Source organism: Mauremys mutica, unplaced genomic scaffold (genome assembly GCF_020497125.1).
Source record: "Mauremys mutica isolate MM-2020 ecotype Southern unplaced genomic scaffold, ASM2049712v1 Super-Scaffold_100274, whole genome shotgun sequence".
Classification (NCBI taxonomy): Eukaryota; Metazoa; Chordata; order Testudines; family Geoemydidae; genus Mauremys; species Mauremys mutica.
Window position 1 is genome coordinate 668361 of NW_025423301.1, and position 14459 is coordinate 682819.

At 54.4% G+C, this 14459-nt stretch overlaps 2 pseudogenes; one reads left to right on the forward strand and one right to left on the reverse strand.

Annotated features, from left to right (window-relative positions):
• Positions 1 to 1064: 1064 nt before the first annotated feature.
• On the reverse strand, positions 1065 to 3073 carry LOC123360591 (annotated as a pseudogene).
• Positions 3074 to 9903: 6830 nt separating this feature from the next.
• On the forward strand, positions 9904 to 13908 carry LOC123360584 (annotated as a pseudogene).
• The last annotated feature ends 551 nt before the right edge of the window (positions 13909 to 14459 follow it).

Consider the following 14459-nt stretch of genomic DNA (forward strand, 5'->3'; position numbering starts at 1 on the left):
GTTCATTAATGGCTATTAGCCAAGACAGTCAGGGACGCAACCCCATGCTGTAGGTGTCCCTAAACTTTGACTGCCAGGAGCTGGGACTGGACAACGGGATGGATGGATCACTCAATAAATTGTCCTGTATCATTCATTCCTCCTGAAGCATCTGGCACCAGCCATTGTCGGAAGACAAGATTCTGGGCCAGGTGGACCAGTGGTCTGACTCAGTATGGCCATTCGTATGTTTTCACAACAGATTCATGAAGGGAATGAACATCTCACTGAAATAGAGAGAATATACCATAAGTAGAAAGAACCTCGGGCTAGTCTACACTGGCAGCGCTTTAACGTGGCTTGTGTAGTCGCAGCAGAGCGCTGAGAAAGAGCTCTCCCAGCCAGGGCTGGCTCTAGGTTTTTTGCTGCCCCAAGCAAAAAAAATTTTGGCTCCCCCCACCACCGATTTTTTTTTTGCTTTTGCACTTTGAAGTTTTGTTTTGACTGTTTTAAGTCCCTGCTCGGCATCCTGCATCCCCCACTGGGCGGGGGCGGATGGGTGGGGGGTCACTGCTCACCCAACCTGACCCCCCACCCATCCCCTGAGAGGCCGTGTTCTGCAGGGGAGCACAAGGATGAGTGTGTGAGCAGGCACCAGTGTCAAAGGGGGGTGACAGTGCACACAGCTGTGCAGTGAGTGCACCACTGTGGGTACATGTGCAAGGAGTGGGTGGTGGATGTGTCAGGGTATGTGCGAGTGCAAGAAGGGTCAGAGAGTGCATCCTTGCATGAGTGTGCAAAGATCAGTGGTGAGGGTACAAGGGTGGGTGTGTGTGCAAGGACAGAGAGCTGACAGAAATTGGTGGTGAGTGCTGGAGGGTGATCACAGGAGAATGGTGGTGAGTGTGCAAAGACCTGTTGGGTGAGAATGCAAAAAGGCAGCTGGGAGTGTCCCGATTCCCAGTCCCCACCGCCACTCCCCTCCTAGAGCCAGGGATAGAACACAGGAGTCCTGGCTCCTGTTAGGATATAGATATTCGGGCCTGTCTGCAAAGGCCTGTACTTTAAGAAAACAATTCATTCAAGGTGGAAGGCAAGAACCTTTTTGGCAACTTTTATGCAGAAAAAAGAAAAAACCAAAGCCACTCTGAAAATTTAGCCAATTGGGATGAAATAATGCTCTAAGTAGTAGTATAGAAAGCATAGTAGCCCATGCCTTTTGAAGTGTCTTTGCTATAGTCCTCAGCATTCATGTCTTCACATTTCATTGTTGGAGAATTTTCATTGCTGGAAGTACTAGGAGAGAGTTGTCTTCTCTTACAAGCACTAGTGTAGATGCCAGAATCATTTGAATCTAGAGATTTTATGGAAGGTGGGGTCTCTATCCAAGATGAGCTGATTTCTTCTTTCACCTTCTCCTTGGGAAGATGGTCTTCAGAGAAAGCCGGGGGACTTGTTCGGGAGGTCCAAGGTAACCCAGTCGCCATTTTTCTCTGATAAGAACCTCTGCTTCCCCACCCTGCCATGGAAGGGAATGTTGGATCAGGATAATATCCCAAAGCATGGGATGTCTGCAACGGAAGGGATTTAATGCCATAGGGGAGCAAGGTGCTAGGAGAATATTCTGTTTCATAGGAGTTCATGTCCAGTTTGTTGGTACCAGGTTGCTGCACAGGAGTAACAAACCATCTCTGGGGAGGATTGGCCACCTCTTCATTTTGCTGAGGATAGAGTAGGCCTTTTGTCTGAGGTACAGTTCTCTCACCATTGTAAAATCTGGCTGGCGGCAAGTTGTTGACAAACTGTTCCTGGAAGAATGGTTGCACGCTGTACCGGGCTCCTGGGACAATCTGGTGGGATGAATCATAGTTGTCCCTGAAGCCCTTTGCAAAAGGATTATGGTCAATTTTAAGCTGAGTGATATCAGTGTTTTGATATGCAGTAACTGCTATGAACTGGATTTCCGGGAAAATAAACGTCTGAGTCTTTGAAGAGTCATTCAGATCTTCAACCCCATCTTCAGTCACTTCCACAATATGAAGTCGAGGTTGGTACTTGTGTAGAGACTGAAGTACTATCATCTGAGTATTATTATTGTTAGCACCTTTGTTATTGGTCAGTTTTAGTTTTCCAAAAGAGATCTCCTGCATCATCCAGTGAGCCCCAGTGTTTGGGGATTCAGGGTGAACATACACCTTGTTGCCTTGCATGTTGTTGTCCGCTTTTCCGCACGTCACCCACTTGCCCCCCTGGAAGCGCCAGTGGTTGGGATCGGCCAGCACCACCTCCACGAACACGTTGTAATGGGCCGTGGGGTTGAGGCCGGTGATGTTGAAGCTCAGGAAGGGAAACATCCGCCTGCCCTGCTTGGTGATGATCATCTCGGTCTGGTGCCGGTGGAACTTGAGCCAGAGCGGGCGGTTGCAGAGGAAGACCTGCGCCCGCAGCCCCGGCCCCGAGCCAGGCATGGCCAAGGCGCCCAGCCCGCCGCAGGAGCCCGCCGCCGGGTAGGGGCTGTAGAGGGGCCCCGCCGCCCCCTGGCCGTACTGGTAGCCGTCGCCGCCGCCGCCGCCGCCCCCGAACTGCGCGCGGCCGCCCGGGGAGCAGACGGCGGCCGAGAAGCCCCCCGGGGCCAGCACGGAGCCGTAGGGGTAGCGCGCCCCGCCGGGCGCGGGGTAGACGGAGCCGTGCTGCGCCGCCGGGTAGGGGAAGAGCGAGCAGGGCGCGCCCAGCTCGGCGCCCTGCGGCCCCGGGGACTGCAGGTAGTAGCGCTCCGGGCTCAGGCTGTCCAGCGGGTAGCGGGCGGCGGCCGGGGGCAGCTCGGCCTCGCTGCCAGGGGCCGCCTTGCACCCCTCCGGGCCACCCTGCTTGGAGCCCGTGCCGGGGAAGGGCTCGCCGGCCTCCGCCTCGCTCAGCATGCCCGGCCCAGCGCCGCCGCACTTCTTCGGCCCCTTGTCCAAGTCCAGGCGCTGCGGGGAGCCCGAGCTGGGCTGGCCGCGGGGTGGCCGCCACGGGCGCTGCTGCTCTCGGGCGGGTAGAAGGGGGGCCCGGCCAGGCTAGCGGCACTGCCCAGGAGCTGCTCCCCTAACTGCATCCTCGCCGGCGCCAGCCGGGGGGAGCCTGGGGCTGCGGGCGGGCGGGCGGGGAGCCGGGCTTCTCCCGGGGAGGCGAAGCGCCCAGACCGCACAGACCCCCTGCCGGAAAGTTCCCCTGCAACTTTCCCACCCCCGCCGGCTCTCCCCGGGCTGCAGACCCCGCTAACCCCCCACTCCTGCTTCCGTCTTCCCCACTGAAACCAGCCACCTCTACTTTAAGAATGTAGGTGTATTCTTATTGCTAAACTAGTTATAGAGATATAAAAGAGAATCAAAATCACTGTCTGTGGAATGGCCTTCTCTTACTGTGACAGTCTGAGGCCTTCAGCCAAGATGTAGTTAGGCAGCCATAAGCTGGGAAGTGTGTGGTCACATCCTCACATTCCAAACTAGTCCCATTGAAATAAGGTGCTATTGGGCTGATAGGAATACAATCCTGGCCTGATATTCCATCACCTCCAGAGAAAGAGAAGAGCCTAGAAGATGTAAAAGGAAACCTGGTTTGATAGCATCCTGTCTGGCAAGAACTCACTTATCAATAGACACAGCTGGAAACCCTTATGTCTATATAGATGTAGTTGTGAAATCCTCACTTCTGTATTGTTTTGTATGTTTATTTGCATGGTCTCTGTCTGTCTGGTTCTGTGATTGTTTCTGTCTGCTGTATAAGTCATTTTGTTGGGTGTAAACCAATGAAGGTGGTGGGGTATAATTGGTTAAATAACCATGTTACAATATGTTAGGGTTGGTTAGTTAAATTTCAGTAAAATGATTGGGTAAGAAATAGCTAAGGAAAACGCAGGTTCAATCAGGAAGGGGGGGAATGGGCACAGGGACTGGGGGTGGGGGAATTGGGATCATGTTTTGCTAAAGAGGGAATGGAATCGGTATGGGAACAGGAACAGGGCCACAGGCAAGGCTCTGTGGTGTCAGAGCTGGGAAGGGGGACACTAAGGAAGGAAACTGGAATCATGCTTGCTGGAAGTTCACCCCAATAAACATCGAATTGTTTGCGCCTTTGGACTTTGGGTATTGTTGCTCTCTGTTTTAGTTTGGATTCAAAGTCTCTAGGTCTTGCTGTGTCACCCTGGGTTTGGTGCTTGATCACCCGTCAATTGCAGGCGTGACTGTCAGCCTGGGACCTGGCTTTGATCTTCCTTCTGTTGTTTCTTTCTTTTTAGGGTGGATGCTAATGCTGCCCCCCCCCCGGTGCCCTTGGCGCCCCCCTGACCCCCAATGGCGAGTGCTGCCCCCCAGTGCCCCCTGCGCCCCCCTGACCCCCAACGGCGAGTGCTGCCCCCCCGTGCCCCCTGCGCCCCCCTGACCCCCAACGGTGAGTGCTGCCCCCCCCGGTGCTCCTGGCGCCCCCTGACCCCCAATGGCGAGTGCTTCCCCCCCCCCGGTGCCCCTGGCGCCCGCCTGACCCCCAGCAGTAACACCCCACTGGCTCCCTTGGCCCATGTGCCCCCCCGTAGCTCCCAGAGCCCCCTGGGGGGTGCCCCGTCTGAAGGTCATGCTCTGCTCTTCCTGCCCATGACCCCTGGACCCCAGGGCCGGCTCCAGGCCCCAGCACGCCAAGCGCGTGCTTGGGGCGGCAAGCCGCGGGGCCGCTCTGCCGGTCGCCGGGAGGGCGGCAGGCAGCTCCGGTGCACCTCCCGCAGCCGTGCCTGCGGAGGGTCCGCTGGTCCTGCGGCTCCGGTGGAGCATCCGCAGGCACGTCCACGCGAGGACCACCGGAGCTGCGGGACCAGCGGACCCTCCGCAGGCACGTCTGCGGGAGGTCCACCGGAGCCGCGGGACCGGCGACTGGCAGAGCGCCCCCCGCGGCGTGCTGCCGTGCTTGGGGCAGCGAAATTGCTAGAGCCGCCCCTGCTGGAGCCAGCCCCATGGGGAGACGCACCAACCCCCTCACAGCTGCAGGCTCCCTGGGGAGGGCAAAGAGTTTCCCAGGGGGCAGTGGGAGGACCCAAGGGTTCTGGGGGGAGGGGTTGGGATCTCGGGTGGGGGGGTTCCAGTTTCCCCTTTGGGGAGTGGGGTTCTGGCGCTGATTCCTGATGTCCCCTTTCTCTCCCCCCAGGTCGGCCCAGCGCCTCCCCTGGCTCCCCACTGTCTGCCCCAAGCCCGCCTCACACCCCAGGAGCCTACAGAACTGCCCCAACCAATCAGAGACCAGAAACTGCCGAGCCACCAATGGGGCATCAATGCCTGGCCCCCTCCATGGGTTGAAGCTGGAGGGAAACATGCCCCCGCCCACCCTGGGGCAGCCAATGGGCTCTGGCACTGCCCCCAAGCCCTTTCTGCGATTGGCCGAAAGCCTGCTGGAGCCTGCACTCCATGGTGCCATCTACCCAATTGCATCTCCTGGCCAGGACACCTCAACCAATCACCTCTTGCTTCTGCCTGGCGCCTTTCACCCATCCATTGTCCAGGGGCTGCCACCCAATCGGATGCACCTGAGAGGTGCCGGGCTGGACCAATCACGGACTCTGTGTGGGGCAGGGAGCCCGCCCGTGGGTGTGGCCAAGGGGCAGTGGCTTTGCAGCAGGGACAGCGGGGGCAGCTGACAGCGGAGTCCTGGGGGCAGCCGCCCCTCCCAACCCAGGGACCCCAGGGGAGTCGCCCAGGGCTGCCCAGAGGATTCCGGGGGCCTGGGGTCTTCAGCGGCGGGGGGCCCCCGCTTTGGCGGTAATTCGGCGGCGGGGGGCCCTTCCGCTCCGGGACCCGCCGCCGAAATGCCCCAGAAACCCACAGCGGGGCCCCCTCCCGCCGCCAAATTACCGCTTAAGCGGGACCCGCCGCCGAAGTGCAGCCGGGTCTTCGGCGGTAATTCGGTGGCAGGGGGCCCCCGCCGCGGGTCTCCGGGGCACTTCGGTGGCAGGTCCCGGAACGGAAGGGCCCCCCGCTGCCGAATTACCGCCGAAGACCGGGCTGTACATCAGCGGCGGGTCCCGCTTCGGCATTACTTGTCCGGCGGGGAGTCCTTCCGCCCCGGAGCGGAAAGACCCCCCCCCCGCCGGCGAAGACCGGGAGCAGAAGCAGCTCCGGGGGCCCTGGCCCTGCGAGAGTTTTCCGGGGCTCCCGGAGCGAGTGAAGGACCCCACTCCAGGGGCCTCGGAAAACTCTTGTGGGGGCCCCTGTGTGGCCTGGGGCAAATTGCCCCTCTTGCCCCCTCCCTCCGGGCGGCCCTGGACTCGCCCTGGGGATGTAGCACTGGGGTGACTGGCTCCTAGAGGACGCTGCGTCTCTGTACCTCGTCTGTTCCTGAGGGACCCAGGCATCCGGGCCTCCTGGGGGGACCCTCATGGCCAGCGACAGCTGCCTACTCTCCTACAGGACTCAGGAGTCCGGGCATCTCCACGTGTTCCTGTGAGACCCAGGTGTCTGGCTGTCTCCATGGAGGGGGAACTCATATGCTCCTATGGGGCCAAGGTGCCTGGCCAGCTCCGTGCCCAGGTCCCAGCCCGGGTTAAGTCCTGAAGAGAGGAGTGTCTGACAGGCCCCCTTGCATTCTCCTCCCCCCGCCTGGGGTGGGGGAAGGGGGCAGTGTGTCCTCTTTCTGCCCTCCCCTCCCCCAGGAGCCAGCACTGAGTGGCCCTGCCAGGACCCCTGTCCCAAAACGTGGCCAGAGCCTGAGTGAAACCACAAGCAGCCCCTGGGGAGGTCGCAGCTAAAGCCCGGGATGGAGTCGGCGGAACTCAGCTGGGGGGGGGATTGGCTGCACTAAGACTGGACTCGCAGTGGCCCTCTATGCCTCCCAAAAAGGCTGCGGTGCAGCACCCGCACCCCGCCCTGTGACCCGTGCCGTGTGCCCACCCCTGGCTCCCTGCTGGACCGTGCCCTCTGCCACATCCCCACACGAGCCTCTGCAGCACCCGGCACCCAGCCCTGTGACCCCTGCAGTGTTCCCGCCCCTGGCTCCCTGCTGGACTGTGCCCTCTGCCACATCCCCACACGAACCTCTGCAGCACCTGGCACCCCACCCTATGCCCCTGCCGTGTGCCCGCCCCTGGCTCCCTGTTGGGCCGTGCCCTCTGCCACATCCGCACACGAACCTCTGCAGTGCTCTCTACTTAGGACTCTCAGTAGCAGCCTCACAGAAGCTGCAACTAGTACCAAATTACTCATATGAAGAACATCCCCCCACATCTTAACGTTGATCTGTTAATCTTTTACCTGCAATCAGGGAATATTGCAGATTATGTATTCCTTACGCCATCCAATCTTAAACTGAATTTTGCACCCCTTGAAATCTGTACATTATTCCCCGATAACCAGAAACTTCTATGCTTAAACTCTGTACCATTCACTTTTTTAAAACATCATCTTAATAATATTTTTAAATCCATCTCCCTGAGAGGCGACTCCCTCCCCTGGCTTTGAGGTGTATGCGTGGTGTCTTTTCAAGTCAATGGGTATAACTGAAGGTAGCATGCCAATGACCCATCACCCGTTGGCTCTACCACTGCTCAAAACCTGGCTCCTTTTCTGCTCCTGGCAGAGGCAGGCACTACCCTCACTGACAACAATGGCAATCAGAGCTATTTGCCCCCAGGCTGAATTTAGCCCTCTGTCTCTTTTGTAAAATCTCTTTAGAAAACATATCTTTCTCCTTTGTCTCTGCCACACTAGGAGGTCTGCTCATGAAAAGCAATGTGCGGAGCTCGGTATTAAGATTATTATAGTATTAAAATTAACATTTTGAGTGGTGCACTTTGCAAAGCCAAAGGTGCAGGTGAATGATCAATATGGACCCATATATGTGTAATTTTTATTGACATAATAGATCAGTTTTGCCAATTAAAGTAACAATGACAATAAATAATATTTGTCTTTGTTTATTAATTAAACTCTTAGGTCCCAATCCAAAAGGCACATGCTTCAATTTGACATCATAATTTCATGGCACTACCCATATACATAAAGTTAAGCCTGTGTATACTTCTTTGCAGGGCCTTATTTTTTGATGCAGTTTCTTTATTATTATTTATAATAATAATATCCAGTTCTACCATAGGGCGTTTCATCAGTAAATCTCAAAGCAAGTAAGTATTGTTGGCCCAGATCTATTGATTTCAATATCTTTGTGGATCTGGGCCATTATCCCCATTTGACAGCTGGGGAAACTGAGGCACAGAGTGATGCTGCAACTTAAGCAATGGCATTATTAATTGTCATTACCATTTTATTATCCTTTAACATGATAATAGAGCACAATAGCAATATTTACTATTTAAGGCAATAGCAAATATGTGAAAATAAATATATTAAGGATGACATGACTATGTTGCAACACACAGTGCGCATGCTGGAGTTGTGGGAGTCAACAGGAGTTTTGCCAGTGTCATTAAAGAAAGTAAGATCAACCCCCACTAATAGTTTTATTTATTTAAATTAGGAATGTGAAGAATGCCTGATGGGGAATTGACCCTACTGACCCGGCATGGGGGAGGGGAACGAGACAGCCACGGTTTGTGCTGTTTCTTTAGTTCATGCATCCTTTTAGCCTGATTAGGTTTTCTCTGGGTTCCTAGTTCACTGCCCAACTGCCCATGCAATCTAATTTAGGAACAAAATCCCACTTAATTAAGAGTTCATCAAAGTGGGCTGTTACTGTGGGCAGCACACCAAAGGCTCCAGCCTGTTGGAGCTTATTTAAGAGCTGTGAGCTGTCTCCTAGCCATGGCACCATATCTAATACACTTAGCACCTAGTTCTAGGAGGTAGCCTCAGCGACTGCCCGTTGGGGGTGGGGGTTCGAGCACCCCCCCCAGGTGCCTTTGTTCCCAAGTGATTTGGCTGCAGATCTATGCTGGCTCAACTCCACAAGAGGTTTGCAGTGGTATTTTCGCTGGAGGTTTGTGTGTATGTCTGGTGCCAAATTCCTGATACCTTTGAATTCTTTTAGGAGGGGGTGTCTGGTGCCTGCTGTGTCTCATTCCCCCTTTCTTTGAGTGATTTCATTGCGGGGGGGGGGGGTGTCTGGTCTGTGTGTGTGGGAAACTATTGTCTCTGTCTCTGGATTATTTTGCAGGGAGAAGGGGCATGGAAAAAAATTCACCAATCAAATTCAAAGGCATCGTGCCCCCCCCCCTTAAATCAAAGGCTGTATGCACTAGCAAGGGGTGCCTCCCTATGTTTCCAAAATGTATACTCAAAAAGGACCTGATCCTGACACTGAAGTCAAGGGGGGGGAGGTTTACCATTTACTTATTAATGGAAATAATGGCAGGCCTACTACCCATTCTTAAAGTGAGAAGGAAATTCTGTAGTTATCCTTCCTTGAATATTAAAATGTTTCCACTCTGCATAAAGGATAGCCAAATTTTAGGCACCTTTCTGCCAATCTGAGTAAGTCTGTTCCAGAGTGCTGGCCATTTAATGGCCTGTCTACCTCACTTTTATTTAATAATACTTTACACATCAGAGGAAAGGGAATCAATAATTGTCTATCTCTTATTGATTATCTGTCTTAATTATCCAGCCATGGAACTGATCTGCTGTTGATATAATACTGTCAACATACTCATACAACATACAGTGTTTGTAAACTATCCAAATTGAGCTTTTTTTTTCACTCCGCCCCCATCCCCTTCACACCCTTCTGTACTCTTCCTCCTTCCAATCCACAGACACTCCCCTCCAATCAACTTACTTTTAACATGACAATGGCCTTGAAAATGCTCTCTAATCAAGGCAAAGTTAGGAAGGGCATAAATCTACCCCCCACTCTATGGGCATCTGTGTGTGTGTTTGTCTGATAGAGTCTACCCCTCTCCATCTCCACCTTGTCTTCTCTGAGGTTAGGGGTTTATTTGGGGGTAACGTTCCCCAAACACAAACATCCATGAGTGCCCACCTGGCAATGCCCCCCTACCAGCCTTACCCAGCCGGGGTAGGAACTGGAATAAGGTATGGCGACTACTATTGGAACTGCCCAGCGGAGATGGACAATGTCCCCCACAAAGAGGCAGCAGATGCTGATGTCCCAGTCCCAGAGCCAGAGGAGAAGACCCTCCATAATCCAGGTACGCCAATTTTGGAATGACTGAAAATTATCATCATCAATCTTGCTGTCTGGAATGACTCAACAAGGGGCGGGTGTGGGAGAGCTCATCTCAATAGCTTTCCTCTATCTCCATAGCCAAGTGACCTCCCCCTCTCCCCAAAAGATTCTGCTACCTTATTTTTTAGGGAGGAACAGGGAGTCCGAAACGCTGTCTAATCTGGGGGAAGATCGACCCAAACTAGCTTAGAGGGTATTTCATGGGGGGCTTAAGCACCCACTCCTAGGTGCAATAACCAGTCCTGTCTGGCAGCAAGTTGGTGCGGGTGGGTGGACGCCCCTCAGAACAGACCCAGAGCAGAACTAGAAAGGTTGGTGTCCAGGGCTGCTTGGACATGTGGTTGGAAGGCTCTAGCTAAAGGCCCGCTCCTGCTCTCCTGGATGCTAAATGCCAACGCTGCCTTCAGTGGGGGGAAGCCAGACGTGTTTAAATCCGAGTTGTGTGGGGGTGCGGGGGGCTGTTCAGAGAGAAGCCGGGCGAGGGGTTGCGGGGGGCTTGGGAGGGACCCACTTTCCGATGGGGATTGGTACATGTCTGGCCCGGGAAGGGAAACCACCAGCCCCGACCCCTCTTGTCTGGTCCCGGCCATTTGCAGCTCGGGCACTGGGCTGTCCTTCTTGGACCAATTCCAGTCCGCAACAGGCCGGGGCGCGCCCGCTGAAAGCTCCAGCGTGGAAAGCGGGGGCGCTGTGGCCCCGCCTGTGGCTAACCGGGCGCGAGAGCCTGTGGGGGGTGCAGGGAGAAGTAGCAATAAGCCCCCCCCCCGGTGGTGGGGCAGGGCTCGAGGTCCCAGGAGGCGGGCGAGGCGCCAGGGAGGGCACCGCGGTGATCCAGACCCAGGAAGGGAGGCAGGCTCTAGCCATTGTCCTGGCTCCACTTCTGGACCAAATCAGGCCTTGCTCCCTTCCTGGGAGGAGGCGAAAGGGCCTGAGTCGGGGGCTGTGAGGGGTGCGATCTCTGCACAGGGATCGGCTCCCAGGGCTGGGTGGGGGACAGGTAGCTCCTTGGTGGTGTCTCTAGCGAGGGTGGCCCAGAGCTCCCGGAGCCCAGCCAGGCTGCAAAGGTGCTGCTGAGTCTGTCATGCTGCTGGTGTCTGGCTCTTGTGGATTCCCAAGGCGCATGCAGACTCCTGGGGCTCCTTCGGGTCCCCCCCGCCCCCCCCCGTGCCTGTCCCACGGACAACACCGGGGAGAAAAGAGCGAATTCAGGCTGTTCCCAGCCCTCAGGAGCCAATTTACCCCCCGGGGCCAATGGGGAATTGCTCTGTACAGCGCCTTCCCCGAGGCTGCCCTGCATCTTGCTCTCCAGGCTGATCTGCGCTGTTACTACTTCGGGCACGTTCTCCCCCTGGCTCCGGCCCCAGCATTTCTTTCTAATAGGAATTGTAGCAGCTGGCGCCGTGGTGGCGTTTAACCCTAGAGCCCGCAGTGCCAGGAACCCCCATCAGGCGTCGCCAGAGAGCGCTTCAGTTTTCGCGGCTGTTTGTGCGGGGTGTGCCCGCAGCGAGGTTGAGACACCCCGTTAAGTCGTGTGACCCTTTGCCGTTACATGCAATAGGCACGTTTCCCGAGCAGGGAGCTCAGGCACCGACCAAAAGCAAATCGGTATCCCCTAGGGATGAACGTCTCCTGTCACGCTGCAGGCGCCCTTAATGCGCCACTTTCCTTTCTCCCTCCCTAGAGCTCTCTCCAGCTTCCTCCAGCTCGGGAACACCCCGGACTCAGCCAGCAGCCCCAACACGAAACCCCCATCCCCACACCCTGCGATCCGCATGGGTGGGGTGGAATGCGGGGGAGGGGTGAAGAAGGCCAAGAGCCGCAGGGCCTTCTCCCAGGAGCAGCTGCAAACCCTGCACCAGCGGTTCCAGAGCCAGAAATACCTCAGCCCCCAGCAGATCCGGGAGCTGGGCTCAGCCTTGGGGCTCACTTACAAGCAGGTGAACACCGAGATCTGCTTCTGTAGAGTGTTGGCATCCTAGTGGCTGGGCTGCATCCCTGATTTGAGGTGGGGTCTTACAAACATGGTCGGTTTTTCAGTGGGAGAGCTCCAAGGCAAGGCCAGATTCCCCACTGTCTCGTCTCTTCTGTTGTAATTTACATCTGTGCAAGGAGGCTGTGAAATGCTACCAGTGTCAGAAGTCCCCTCTTGCTCACCTAGGATTAGCCATCCACTTTGCACAGGTGTTCAAGACTCAAGCAAGGGGCATGCAATGAGTCAGTTCCTGCTTGTTCTGTAAGTAGCGTTCACTATACTCTTGGAGCCACTGCTGACCTCATTGCCCCAGCATGAAGGCAGGGGGTGCTGCGCTGCGGAGAAAGTATGGGCAACTTAGGTGTACTCTCTACTCTCAGTACTGACACTAGTGTTACAGTGTCATCCTGTTGGGTGCTGTGCTGCAGAAAGCCGTGTGGATGACTCTAATTTAGGACTGACCCATCTTTCATACAAAAATGGAGGTTCTAACTATTTGTGATCATGAAAGAACCTGTGGTAATTTGCAGTAGGGGTGTCTGTCCCAGTGATTGTAATTATATTTGACCTCCCTACATTCTCCCATTTTCAGCTGGATATAGTGGTGTTCTTCACTTCCTAAATTGTTGTATATAATTGCTATGGCCTGCCATGTTCCAGCCCAGAGGTGGCTGCATTTTAGTGCTGGGTGAAGCAATCTCTTTATGTATTGTCTATAAATATTTTGTGAGCTCTGTCTAAAAAGGGATTTTTATGCCCTATCATGTCCAGGTAAAAACATGGTTTCAAAACCAACGGATGAAGTTTAAACGATGCCAGAAGGAAACTCAGTGGATGGAAAAAGGGACACGCCTATCCCAAGTAAGAAGAGGTTTAATTATGGGCAGTTACCAAGGGGACCTATAATATCTATCTAATGTACGTGTTTGCTATCCAGTTAATATGGGATGCTCATGGGCTTAGTAACCAGCCCTTGCTCAGTGTTTCCAGTACAGCATTCATTCAGTCTGTTTACTGTATCATGTCATTTAAGCCTACATTGGGGATTGAATGGATCTGGGGGAAGGAGAGCAGAACTTTCCACTTCTAGGATCTCAGGTCGAGGGACTGGTTAGATTAGAGAATGGCATATGGACACCAGTTGCAATCCAGTCAACCCAGGAGGAGCAGGGGATCTTTCACCTCTAGGATATTGGTACTTGTATTGTGGTAGTGCATAGATCTTAGGGCCCCAGTGTGCACTGGAGATGTATATAAAGAAAAGGCAGTCCCTGCCCCAAAGAGTTTATAATCTCCTGGTTTGTGCTATTGGAGCCTCAGTACTGTTTGCTTATACCTGTGTATTGAACCACCTTCTCTCTCTCTCTCTCTCTCCCCCAATGGATTTCATCAGGCAGGTTACCTGGATTTCAACCCCAGTTATCACCAGGGTTGTCCAGTTAGTGCCAGCAGGAACATCCAGACTGTGACCAATGTGCATCAGAGCTATGGTAGCAGCCAGACCTATGGGAGTGGCCAGAGCCTGTATCCCTTCGTGGCTATCGAGGAGGAGGGGTTCTTTGGGAAAGCCGGGGGAGCCTGCAGCGCCCAGCAGGCAATGGGCTTCTTCAGCCAGCAAAAGATGAACTTTTATCATGGCTTCCCAGCGAACATGGATTATGCCAGCATGGAGACAGAAGATGGGCTACCACTTCCAGAATGCCTCTGTCAACGCGACGTCCTTCCTGAGTAGAGCTGGGTGCCAGCAGTACCAGTCAGCATGGCACCCTCAAGGGACGCAAAGCAACTATAACCCTTAGGCCTCTCCTTCTTCTTTCCCTCTCCCAGTCTTTCTTCTGTTTCTCTTATCCAGCCTCTGTTTTTTAGGGCCCTGACCCTGACTCCTGAGATGTGTGGAGTCCCCCAGCTCCCATTGACTCCAGTGGAGGGGCTTGGCACCTTGCAGGATGGTTAGGGTCTCTCTCCTTCTCTTCTTTAAGAGGTGCCTGTCTGGGTCTGACTCAAGGTGTGCTGCATGGCTCTGAAGTTGGCTTTCCTCATATGGACCCTGGCTGGCTCCAGGAATAGGCTCTGTATGTGTGTGGAAAGCCATGTTCATGCAAGAAGTGTGTGAATGTTGGAACTGGAGACAACAGAGTCTACACCAGTGAGTCCTTTCCCTACCCTCATGCCCTAGTACAGGTGTATCCTTTCTGTAGATCCTTTCCAGAGCTTGGTCCAGTTCTTGTTTGAAATTAACTGATTTTAATTACAACACGGAATGCAAAGTGTACACTGCTCACTTCATAATATTATTTTTAATTACAAATATTTGCACTGTAAAAAAAACAAAACCAAACAAAACCAAGCA